This window comes from Symsagittifera roscoffensis, chromosome 1 (assembly GCF_963678635.1).
Source record: "Symsagittifera roscoffensis chromosome 1, txSymRosc1.1, whole genome shotgun sequence".
Taxonomy (NCBI): Eukaryota; Metazoa; Xenacoelomorpha; order Acoela; family Convolutidae; genus Symsagittifera; species Symsagittifera roscoffensis.
The window spans coordinates 34,590,841-34,605,006 of record NC_087062.1 but is presented as its reverse complement, the minus strand read 5'-3'; positions in this window follow the sequence as shown (position 1 = coordinate 34,605,006).

The following is a 14,166-nucleotide window of genomic DNA, read 5'->3' as shown; positions in this document are numbered from 1 at the left end:
AAATTCTTACCCGAAATAGTACATTCTGAGCAGTCTATTCCGTGAAAGTAAATTTGCCTATTAATATGGGGCCACCAGATGTATTGGGCCAAATACTTCTTTCCAAATTGACCAGGATGAGTTTCATGGAGAGTCTTCATCATTGCGTTTCTCAGGGTAAACGGTATAACAAGTCTGACATCCATGTACGATAATCCATCGGATTCGTGTAAATCTCTGGTAAAGTGTTTGAAATAAGGGGAGTTCGCATTAACCGTCTCGACTTTATTTTGAAGTGCTTCTACGATAGGGCTCAACATAGGGTCGTCTTCAGTTAGGAGAGCTACAACCTTGGCGTTAAAAAGAGTATTTAAATTCAAGGGACGATCGGGTAACTTCAAATTTTCGCGGTGTTTATTTACAAGATCCTGATGATCTTCCAATAAGGGAAGACCTAAAGATGTTAAAATACTGAAAATAGACTGATAAATTACAATTTTTTTATTTTCCATATTAACAGTTTTTACAATTTTTTTTTATCTACAGGTGAATTGATTAATCTACAATTAAGAAACAAGAAACAAAAAAAAATGCGGGGTTAGAAATGGAAATATATAAAAAAAATTGTGTTGGAATAATCCATAGGAAAAATTCATTTCAATAGTGATTAGATGAACAAATTGGAAAAGTCGAATTTATCAGTTTTAGTACTGATGCTATAAGGTAATTACGTAATTTTGCGTAACCGGAAATTTCCAAATTTGAATCAACGGCTGAGCAGGTCTTTCTTTCTTTCTCCGACGGATTGATTGATTTATTAATTTTATTAACATTTGCTACTACAAATACTTTGTCATAATGTGATATTGGTAAAGCTTTTCCGGATGGAATTCTTGAAAATAAACCAGTGAAGCCCATACCTTTTCCGGCGCGGTGTTTGATTGTAAAGTTAAAAGGTAGTAATCTATCCACCCATCTTGTTAGTCTGCTATGATACGTTTCATTGCCGTGATTTGTTGACCGGGCTGAAAGCAATGCTTTATGATCTGTGATTACTTCCAAATCTGATCCATAAAGTTAATTTTTGTAGTGTTCGACAGCCCAGATGACTCCTTACAGTTCGAGTTTCTTAGTGGAATGTTTTGACTCGTAAGGATTTAAAAAGTTTGAGGCAAAAGAAATCGTTCTCCAATCACTCCTGTAAAGTTGTTCAAGGGAAGCCCCCAACCCATTGTGTGAAGCGTCTCTTTGGACTCTAGTCTTACGTTTTACGTCAAAACGAGTACTTTCCGCGAGGTTGATGATTTCTTGTTTGATTTTTTCAAACGCTTTAGTTTAGTCTGATTTCCACTGAAAGATCGAATTGTTATTTAGCAAAGGTCTGAGTGGGCTTCCTAAGGAAGCTAAGATCAGGGTACGAATTTAATGTACTAATTTATGGATCCAAAAAATGATCTCAATTCTTAAAAATTTTTTGGAATAGGTAGATCCTTTATCGGTTTTGTTTTGTTGAATAAAGGTGAGGTTCCTGTGTTTGAGATTTTAAATCCCAACCATTCGATTTGTTTTCAAAAGAATTTGTACTTTTGACCATTTAACTGCGAAATTATATTCGTCTAATGTCGATAAAGTTTTTTTAACAGAATGTTTTTGTGGTCTTTGAAAGTTCCTATAGATGCGATTAAAATATCATCCAAGTAGCAATTGGTAAAAGGGATAGAACCTAAATTTGAGTCCCTTACTCTTTGGAATTCATTAGGCATATCGCCTAAACCATTTGAAAATTGGTAAGTGCCAGTAATATTGCCGCCCACTATACTAAAATTACATTGGTTGCTGGTAAACTTGTCTAAAGCAAGTTGGCTAGATGCATTTCTTAAATCGAAGTTTGTAAACCATACTTCTCCAACGGAATCATTTGCTGTTTCTGCCGCTACGTTGTCGACCATTTCATGAATATTCGGCATCTGGTATTTATTCTTGTATATCTGTTTGTTAATGAACTTTGAATCCAGAGGCAACTTGATTGATTTGTCTTTTTTGCAAGTAATGACGATTGGGCTAATAAAACGATCTTCGTCGCAGTTTCCTAATTTTTTATTATGTCCTTCGTCTTTTAATCTGTTAAGTTCAGTTTTGACTGAGTCCAGTAAATGGAGGCGAACTCGTCTTCCTTTTAATTGGATGGGTTTCAATGGTTCGTGAAAATGTTTAGTTTTTATCTGATTTTTTATTTTTTAATCCGAAGGAATAAGTTTTTGAATGTTTTAGAAATGTTTGTGATTTTTCTTCCTTTATCTGTTGGTGAGATAAAATTTATGGACTTACACAACTGGTTTGTCTGGAAGTGTGGGAAAAATTTCTGTGAAACTTCTATCCCCACTTTGGGTAGATTGTCATTTCCGCTCGTGTCCCTCGATCAAAAAGAAGTGGCAGTCGTCTTGTGACCAACCCCTAGAAAAGATCGGAAGTATCACTTTTCCAGAAATGTTGATTGCGTTGTCTGTAAATCCACAGTATAAATCCTTGGTTACCTTCTCCACTGGATAGATTTTTAAATAAGGATCTCGAAGCTTCAATTCGTTTAGTACGTTCTTCTTGAGAAAGCTAACCGGGATAGCTGAGTCCACTTGTATATTCAAAAGTACTTAATTTTCTTTCCCGAGGCCAATATTCAGTAGTTTTTCAGTTCCTTTCGGTCATCGTTGAAAACTGTAGTGACATTTAATACAGAGTAATCGTCGTTTTCACTTTGTCCCGATTCCGACCATGCGTTATGACGCCACCGAATTCTCTATTTACATGGTCGCTATTTACATCTAGGTGATCCAACGGATTAGAATCTGTATTATCTACAGTTTGGTTATTTACAATGTTTTCATTTTTGCGACGAGATTTACAAAGTTTGGTAAAATGGCCTTTATATTTACAGGATGTACAAGTAGTATCCTTCGCAGGGCAAACCGCTAAGTGTCCTTTCGAAAAGATCCCGCCACATTTCATACAGGTGTTACTTCCGTGGATCCGTTGAATTTAAAATTATTTGTGAGTTTCAAGTGGTTTAAACTTCGCTTTTCGTCGATGAGTGCTACGTTCAGTGCTTCTCGTGGAGGTAGATATTCGGTTACGGGTTTCCGTTGGATGTCGTAATTTTTCACGGAATTTTTTTTTGTTGTTAATGAAAATATCCCTGATCCATTCTTCCTCTCCTGCGGCTATGTCACACTTTTTGGCAATTTCGGCTGGGGCGCCCCAAAATTGTTTGAGAGACTCTCTGTCCCGTTGTTTACGATTTAACAATTTGTGACGTTCAAATGTGACATTTGTCTTTCTGACGAAAACAGTTGCTAGGAATTATCAAAACTCTTCAAATTACCAAAACTCTGTGAAACTTTGTCCAAAGATTCTTTTTCCTTCATTTCCTAGTGCAAGATACAAGAATGATCGTAATTTTTTATCGGCTTCATCCATTCTCATTCCAATAAATTTCTTGGTTTTTGCTTTAATGGATGCCGTTTCCTCGTCGTCGTAACGTCTTTGTTCTTGTATATTCCTGTCCGTTCTTGATTTTCTTCGGTTATCTGATTTGTTGTCCGTCGGATTTTCCAAAGTTGGAGGTTGAGGATTATGTCTTTCCAAAGGATTTATTAAGTTTTCGATATCTATGTTTTCTTTAGCGATAATAGCTTAATGAAAGAGATCGCTCCAGTCTTCCCAGGGAATTGGTGGATCTACAATAGGGTTCTGCCAAAAAGGAGGTATTCCTCTCACGTTAGATTCGTTATTTGACTGCGCCATGATAAAACGTTACTTTGTTGTAACTAAATCTACTTTATGCAATTAAAAGAATAAAAGAATAAAAGTAAATTAGTCTAAAGTTAAAACATTTAAAAGTGAGAAAGCATTCTCTCCGCCGGAGAGAATGTCAAAGTGAAGGTCGTAAGTAAGTGGTCTGTTAGCAAGTTACGTAATAGTTGCAGTAAATGCAAATGTAAAATGAGAATCACATCACAGCGTAAACGCATTTTTGAATAAATTAAATTCAATTCATATTCCTTTTTTTTGCACAAATTTATGATACTTTTTGAAAAACAAAATCAGCATCAACTTGAACACAACAACGATTTGCTATTTGCTTTTCCGAAAACCAATATAATTCGCCCCAGGGGGGTCCGAGGGGTTTGGTTTTTGCGACCGGGTCAAATCATTTTTTCTATCCATCCTAGGATTTTTGTACAAATAGCTTTCGTAGTCCCTATTGGCGGGGTTCAACATATCCTTTTTTTTTGGGTTTTCAGACAGACGAGGGATTAACTTTTTCAGAGTTGAACTACTTTCGAGATTGGTCATTTGTTTTCTTTTCTACTGCTCTGTTTTCTAAGTGAACACCAAAGTACGTACTAATCAATAACTTTCACGATGTTGCATGCATTTATCAAGCTAAAACTCTCAATCGAAACCTGAGTATGGCAAAAAAGTATTAGGATACCCAACCTACACTCTTCTGTTCTAGACTTTTTGTCTCTCGAATAATTTCTAATGACCAAGTTCATGTTACCGGCCTTTCTAACGATCAGCTAAACTATCACTATCTAATTTTCTAACCTAAGATAGACTCAATTTCATGTAGCGAACCGCTTTAGTAATTTTTTGCTGTTCAGCGTTTCCGTCCTTAACAAAAAAGAATTCTTGTTTTTATCAGTTGGTCCGATTTACCAGTCCAAAAAATCATCCCGCTACGGCCTAAACTTATAATAACCCTTCCAAGTTTCCATTTCGTTTTTCCTAAAGCGTAATTGCAACCCATCAGTCAGTTCCCTTAAGTTTAAAAAATTCATCCAAATTCTAAGCCCCAATGGGATAACAGCATCCTAAAACCAAATCGAGTTTATGGCCTTTTAATTCGAACTGGTCCACCTACATCTATAGTCCCACTTTTTATCACAGGTTCAAACACCACCGTCTCACCCAGAGGCCTATCTTTTTTGGAATATTCAGAGGATAGTCTTTTCTGGCTTCCAGCGCCGTCGCATAATACTTTCCCATCATAGCTTCGCACAGAGGGATTAACAGTGGCTCCTCCACTGCTCGATTTCTTCGCGACCGAGGCAGCTTCCTCTGGTTGCCCGTGCCTTCCACATATCGCTTCAGCTTGTTTACGAACATATCGCTGGTTCGCCCTCAACTCCATGTCTTCGGCATGCATCTCTGGATCATCAAAGAAGTTGGTCGATCGCGGCAGCTTCCTCTGGTTGCCCCGTGTCTTCCACATATCGCTTAAGCTTCACTTTACTGGGAGTCGATTGCTTTGCCACTTTTTAGTTCATTTCGTAAATCCTGGCCATCCATCACAACTTCACACAGGTTGAAAGGCTTCTTCGATTTGATCCGCTCTTTCGCGCATACCCAGATTTTGTCGCCAGTCGCATGGGGCTCCGCGTGAAAGTTCTGCCAGTACTCGTTCATTTGTTGACACTGATCGGTACCCAGCACTTCTCTCGCACTGCTGTGTGCATCTCGGAACTGCTCGTCTAGCCATTCCGCAATATCATTTTCGTTAATGGTTATTCGTGGTGTTCCACGTAGAACTGGTCAACTGGTACTGGCAATCTTGTACATGCACCATAAGAAGCGGCTTAGCCCCAATCATCCGGCTGATCGTCGTGTTGTACACAAAGTTCAACATTTTTGAGTTCTCCATAGAAAATTTCAAATTCACTTCGGCCATCTTCGGATTGTCTGGCCTATCGTTTGCTATTCGTATGGAGCAGATATGGACCAAGGTCTTATCCATAGCTGGGAGTCGGTACATTTCCTGTATCAATTTGTCTTCAGTAATTTTCCCTTGTTCAGTTCCCAATACTTCGAGAAATCCAATTTAAATACTCAATGCTCCACTATCTCTCTCGCAACTCCGTTGATTCCATTGACACCAGAAGAACGGCAATTGCACACATCGTGAATAAATCCATCACCACAAGTGCTCTAGTGCTCGTCGGCTTTGTCCTTGGTCCCAAGTTATCCACTGCAACAGTGCTGAATCTGACTCACGGATAAAATATAGCCTGAATTGTCGCTCCTGACTTCTTCCCTTCAGTTTTTTTGCGTTCACGACCAAGACACCACTGAACGTTTTTTCCAATGCCAATTCTCACTGTCAGCCACCAGATCATTTTCCGCATTCTAACCAGAGTCTTCTTAGATGCGAGTTGTTCTCCCTTCGCTTCCAAAGCAGCTCGTTGAGAATCTCCCTCTGAGCCACCGTTGGAACTACCGTCAGAAGGATGGGTCAAAAGCCGTCCCCCTGAAACCATTTATTGTAGAAGATTCCGCTCCCTATGCTCAGCTCAGATCATTCCTTCGCGACCAGTACGCAAGTGTCTCAGGTCCGTATTGTGTGGCCTGCTCCTTCGGTATGATGTTCGTTCCTAGTGACGGCATGACCATCATTTTGTGTGATTACTCTACGCACTTGGGCGATGGCTGCTTCGTCTTGTTTCTGCAATGAGGATATTTCAGCGTGTGTTCGTTCCCAGCGGATAGCCTCAGCTTTGCTGTCCTTAACTCACGTTCTCCAGCAAGAGCCGTCCTATTCTCTACATAGCGTCCTGTAGCGAGACTACTTCAGGGTACATTTCACTGGTGTCGCCTTTGTCCTCCGTTGCCCAAGTTCTACCTCCTCATTTCCCTCTTGGACTAGCCTAACACTGTGGTCCTTGTAGTTGGACGGCTAATGCCAATTTTCGCGTACTTTTTTGTTCGAGCAGAATATTCTCGAAGTCTCCTAACTCTGCTCCCTACACAGGCGTAGACCCCAGACACTCTTCGAATCTCTCTGCCCTCCCTGGACGGGTGGCACCGTGCGGCGCAATTGTTTTGGATCCAGTTTTGGAGTCGCACACAGCAACGCAATCTTAGATCCTTCCGTCGTTTCAGTCCACAATTGGTCGCAACCAAAATCCGGAGAAAATTTATTGTCCTCTCTTGATCGCAGTTGCATTATCATTTGGTTTCTTAGCCCGAGAACCAGTAGCGCTTCAATATTATACTCGATTTCTCTTAACTTTAGGTTCGCAGTGATGAGTCCGTGGACATCCATTTCTCGTATATCTGTTGTCTGTAAATGACCCTCGTATGGCCGTATCTCTGGCTTGTTTTCATGATTCGCAGCCACCTCACTTCGGATAATGTTCTACAACTAGCGCTTCAATATTATCATCAGTTTCTCCTAAATGTAGGTTCGCTGTAATGCGTTCGTCTAAATCTGTTCCTCGTCTGTCTGCTCTTTGTAAATGGTCCTTGTTTGGCCGCATCTCTGGCTTGTCATCAAGATCCCTAGCCACCTCACTTCGGTCAAGGCAATTAGTGGCTCAAGTACCCAAATATTATGTTGCTTGCCCCTTTGTACTGCTCTAAGGCGGTATCGCTCGCTCTCACGATCCCGAGCATTCAAAAAAGTAATTTAATTCAGATAAGTCTAAATCTAAACACAGAAAGCACTGAGTGGTCAAAATATTTTCTTACAATTTAATCAAAAGGAAAGGGTTCGCAATTCATCAAAGTGATTGCTCGATTGTATTTAAACTTCGCCTGAACACTAACTAACAATTTTAAACTCTTGCTATCCTCGATAGCTCAGGCAACTATCTCTCACTCCTGATAAATCACTATCATACGTATTCACACTCACTTGGGAGAATCACTGTCCTCACAAGTGTCGAACTGTTCTCTAACTAATTACGAGAACTCATTTTTCTCAATAATAAGTTTTTTCTTTAGAAGCAAATTTTGTTCTCTAGCTTTCATAGAGACCCCAACTACTCTCCTTAGTTGCAAATTTTGTTCTCTAACTAACATTGAAACTCAAATACTCTCAATAGTAGCTAAGTTTTTTCTCTAACTATTTTTGAGACCCCAACTACTTTCATTAGTAGCAAGTTTTGCTCTCTAACTAACATTCAGAACACAACTAACACCACTGGTATTTAATTTTCCTCTCTGACTATCATCTAGAACTTGAGTTCTCTTATTAGCAGCTAAATTTGATCTGTAACTAAGATTTAGAACTCAACTACTCTCACTAGTAGCTAATTTTATCCTGCCTTAAGATAGGCCCCTCGTAAACTTTTTGCTATCTCTGTCTCTTTGAGTTTTAGTTATAGTTATCGCTATGATTGTTTCAACAAAACCTGAAATTTACTCTGAGAGGAGTAAAGTTTATATCTCGCCCTTCCTTTATTTTAGAGAGTCTACTTCCCATGCTACACCCCTTTACTGCCAGTTTTCTCTAGGTCTAATTTTCTTCTGATTGAGTTTCTATTAATAGCTCATTCGTTAGAGTAAGTTGAGCCCAATGATTGCGAATTCCACTGTATTTGGTTTCACTGCTTCATGGTTATAATGTAAATGCTCAATCGATATCAGCTACTGCTTCAATTCCCTAAGAATGTTTTTCCTCCCAATTACAAGTAAAGTGAATAATTCCCATTCACAGGAGTCAGTACATGGGAGTGCGCTACTTTCCGGTGTTAAACCCGAAGTTTTCTATGCACTCTTGGTCATAAATGCTTAATCGTCCTTTAAAGTTCATTCCAGGGTCACCCGGTGTCAAACTTCTATATCCGGGTTCAGAATCCCATAAGGTTTCCCATTAATACTTCCCAAATCATCTCATTTCTAAAGTTCTTTATCTTTTATCCTGGTAAAAGCTATTAACACCGGAAGTAACCGATGCAGCAGTTTAACTCTCCAGGAGTCTGTTTCCGGGGTTCGTATGTAGTGTCTTTTGCAGTTTTAAAATCGAAATGCTCTCGCTCATTTTTTTGCGTAAATTACCTGTTTCCGGACTAGGGCTGTTTGTCACAAGTGCTATTAAAATCCGGCCCAACATCCGGATTTGGCTCAAACTATAATGCACTATGTATTTTATCACTACCTATCCTATCCAAAAGTTTCATTTCCTTGCGGTCAGTGGAGCCCGAGAAACAACATTCGGAAATTGGGGTGGTGATTATTTAGTGAGGGCATTACACCGGAAGTAGGAGTCCAGGGGGTCTGGAGTTGTACCCCTAAGCTTCACTCAACTAGGTCTATAACATACTAAATTTTTTCCCATTCCAACCGCTAGTTACCGTAGGCTACCCAAAGGCTATTTGCACTTCCGGAAACCGTTATCACTTGCCTCAGGGGTGTCCGAGGGTTCCGGGTTTTTGCGTGCCCGGGTCAAAATCATCTCTAGTATCCATCCTATGATTTTTTAAAGTTAACTTCTACAGTTTCCAGTCATGGTGGGGGGATGGGGGTTATCACATCTTACTTCACTAGGGTTTTCAGCCATATGAGGGACTAACTCTTTCAGAGTTGAACTATTTCCGAAATGTTTCATTTGTTTGCAATTATTTCATTTGATTTCTACTTCTCGAAAATCTGAGTTTGGCGAACCGTTGTTAAGATCACGGATCCTACACAATCCTGTTTTTAAATCTTTTTTCCTCTGCTAGCTTTTTTTTAGTTCTGCGTTGATAACGTAAGTGCGATTGAAATTTCGTGCTCCAATTTCATCAATTTTTTTGTCATGGCTGCTGCTGCATTTTTGAGCATTTGACGACTTGAGGCATTTATTTTTTATCGAGAGGTTCGATAAATTGTTGTACTAGTTTTATTTTTGATGTTTCGACTGCAATTGGATTTCGTAAGATATATCTCTCTTTTTACGGTAGCTCAGGGCAACAGATGCCTTTTAGTTTTGGCTTAGTTATTGGTATCTCCAGTCCATACTGCATAATTGTTAACATTAGCATCAGTAGTTTTAGTTTTGGTCTTTTGATAAGTTTAACCATTGGCACCGGTAACTCTCTTTAAAAATTGATCTGTCATTTGCTTTCTCTGAAACTCTTTGTTCTTTCTATAAGATCATTTACGCTGCTGAAATACTATTTTGAGAAAATTGCATTCTTAGGTCCTTGCCCAAATGAGTTTCTTTGCGAGGAGTTCCATTCAATCTGTTTGGTCAGATTTGTTGCAAAAAATAATTTGGGCATATTTTAAACTCAAATCGTTGTTAGGAACTACACAAACAACACAAACTTGAAAAAAGGTCAACCTGGAAACCTGGAACCTGATCTAAACTACATTTTATGATTGGATAAATTAGATATTTTACCAATGTAAAGTATTTAATATTAACCAATCATGATCCATCTAACTAACAATCCACTTATTTGTAAGTGCTGAAATTACTTGTAATTTCAGCACCAGAGAGATTTGAATTTAACTTAGAAATTAGTTGAACTCTCCCGAGTACTTCAGCAGCCGCAATAAACCAGTATACCCTAGATCTATTGAGCCTAGCAGAGACTAGTTAAACAACCTGAGACTAGATAGTATAAGAGTAAGATTAGGATCGGTATTAGACTAAGAAGTTGCACGAATCTATCCGGCCGAAAATAAGATAGCGTGACGAGCAGACGGTGTACCCTATCCGAAATTACTCTATGAGTTATACCCATCGATCATAACTCATCTGGTGCGACCATAAGTCTCGAACAAGACCTTAATAGCTTAGCATTAACCAATAATAGATTAGAATTTAGACAAAACATTTACAAAATGTTATACGACAATACTTTAATCGAAATGTCTCTACGACTCAATAGATCAGAGCCAATATTCCGAACGATAACAGAACTACCCGGAATTGAAAGAAGACCTCGAACCAGAGACGACATACGACAAAGCAGAAACTTACCATATAGTTATATGATAGTTCGGCAAAAGCCAGAACAAACTTTTGTATTTAGAATACTACTAGCAATGAATTTAGATTTTCATTTGCAAACATAAAATTTTGAAGTCAATCTTCAAAATCATTTCAGGCGCTAAACAAAATTATTAATATACAATAACGATTGATAAAAAGATCTCAGATCGTTTTCCAAAATTCTGCAGTAATATACAAAACATGTTTGAAAAATATTTATTGAAAAATCAAAATAAAAATTAGTAGCATGACAATAAATGATTAGTAATTATAAATCTACCTGTTGTTCCAGCTTCATCGCCTAAACATAACAGCAATCATAAGCTCACTAATATCATAAAAATACTAAATCTATTCTTTACACAAATTTAAAACATTTTAAACTTAAATTCACTTAATTTTAAAATCAGATCATCAAGGCTTATCCTTGGATCTTAAATCATTTTCTATTTAATTAAATTTAAAACTTGATCATCAAGGCCTATCCTTGGATCAAAAAGAACAACTTTGTTCTCCCCCACCCACTAAACGAGTGTCTAACGACCTCAAACGTCGATTCACTATCCAACCCTTTCTAAAAACCCAGGACTAATAGAAATTTTTGAACAAAACTAATCATTCAAATTAGGATAAACAGTGAAGAACTTCGGTTATTCATCCTTCACTTGATCCCCCCTCTTACCAGACCCAGGATAAATCTTAGACTTAGTAAGTTTAAAATAGTATCTAACGAACTACTCGCGTTCTAATTATACCTGAACCCTGTGGATCGATTTACTATTCTCCAACCCTGAACACAATCACTACCCTTAAGTAAGACTAAGTAAGCTAACACCTTAGCTTATACTAGCCACGAGAAAGTATAAAATCATTCTTCGGAATCGATATACTTTTCTCCCCAACCCTGAACAAATAGACCCAGGTTAGGCTAACAAAAAAATCGTAAGGACTAACAGTTTAAGCAAATAGAAATCATTTAACAACCTTTTGCATCCGTCATCCTAAACCTTATGTCATTTAAAAACCTAGGAAATAAACAAACAATCGTTTTACACAATTGTGAAATAAATAACAAAAAATACGACCTTGTAATCACACCTCATACACAAACAGTTGGATACATTAGAACAAAACGACAAACATTAAAAAGAAAAATAATAACTAAACAAAGACAAATAACACGAAAAAGATTTTCAAAAAATCGAAACGCATTTTCAGAATCAGAAACCAACAGTTTAGACGAACTTTATAAACTAAAAGAATCAATAGATAAAAATTGCCCAATTCACGATCAATTATATTTCTCTGACTCAGAAACAACTTCAAATTCATCAAAAAGAGGAAAAAGAAGAATAAAAAAGCAGTATAAACACAAACCAGTACATTTATACAATTGGAATCAACCAATTAGACACATTGATAATTACATATTAACAGTCATCGAACGAAAAAATGAGCTCAACGCACACCCCAGGTGAAGAAAGTCCAGATGATGATGATATTTTCCCCTTTATCGTAGATGCAACCACTGATAGAGGACAGCATATATTCTGCAAAAATTTACTCTTAAATTTGTTTGAACCCGGAATCAGTCCATGTAAAACAGAGTTCCCAGATGTAAAAATCAAAAGACAAATTATCGATCACTATCTAAAAGATATATGTAACCTAACACAACAATACGGAATCTACTCCATAGAATTCAGCTCACCAAACCAGAATCACAGTAAATATATAATTCAAACAGACGACCTTGATTTAGAATTCTCAAAAGTATTCTCAGAATATATAAAAAGCATCCAATATCATAACTCACAAAGAGCAAACTCCATATTCACCAATGAAGTTTTTGCGATAATATATAGTTATATCTCGATATTAGAAAACGAAATCCAGATACCAAATGTCTCACCGACAGAAACATCTAAACATATAAGAGTACGACATGAAATCACACTACTCTCTAGTTTTCTAAATATAATTAAAGAAAATTTCACGAAAGATGAAGTTTCACAACATACAAAACACGACTTACAAAAAATCTTGGCATGGTTCATAATAGATTATTTCACACATAATATTGATTTAATTTCACAAGCAAGAAAAAATTTTAGACCCCAAAACTCAAACGATGATACTGCCATCACAGAACAATCAGACTATGTTTGGGACCCCGAATGGTCTCATCCCGCATTCATAAACTTCCCACAATCAATCTCAAGTCAAGCAATAAGTACGATATCTTATGTAAGAGATTATGTACGAGTAATACCATTAACCATTGATGCAACACCATTAAACTATAATACATTTTTACCCGATATGCAAAATAATAGTTTAAACTCTACAGTCATACACAATGAAAACCTCAATGGAACTAGGAATCTTACTCAACAAGATATCCAGACACCATCACACTTCATAAATGAAGAAATCGTACACACAACAACTACACAACAAAGTATTTCACCAATACGTCCAAACTTAACAACACCAAGAAATACAAATTCTTCACAAACACAGGTAACATTACAATCAACCGTTAAACCTTCGGTTGCCCCAAAATATTCACACATGGATTACCAAACATACAGACCCATGACAATACCGCCAAAAACACGCAAAACGTTCACTAGAAACAACTTTGCAGACCATAATTATAATTACACACATCCATCAAAAACAAATTATCAACCACGAAAAAATTTTAGTAATTATACAAGATCTCGAAACTGGGATAACCCAATGGCACCACCTAATTCAGTAAATTTCCAAACAAATTTACATCCTCCACAGGATCGTAGTGAAAACTATCCATTTTTTCAACAAAATAAAAATAAAAAACAAACATCTTATCAAATGGATTACTTATCCTCAGATGATGATTTCTTACAACCAGATATATTTACACCCTATAATCAAGAATATCGTGGACAAGGAATACAGAAACCACATACATATCATAGAATTTTTTCTCCACAACCAATAGATACACAAATTCAACAACCAATTCAACAACAAAACCCAATTAATAAATCTTTTCAACCAATTCAGCAACAAAACCCAATGATTGCAAACTCGTACCAACCAGCACAAATGCAAAATGAAATACCACTCCCATATTATCTTCAACAACACGAAATAACAAGAAATCAACTTTCAAATTTTTCTCAAATGCCAAATGCAGCAGAATCATTACAAATGACGATCAATCCATACCTTATGGGTGGATCATCAATAACATCAAATAAACTTTTAATGGTATTCACAGGAACAGACCCTGAATATTCTGTAGAAGACTATTTAAATGCAGTCACAGCAAATTTGATTTTAAATATAGGACCTGAACCAATTAATACGCCACTACATCAAAACTGGATACATCGACGCACAGCGTTAATACAAACAACTCTAGATGGCGCAGCCCA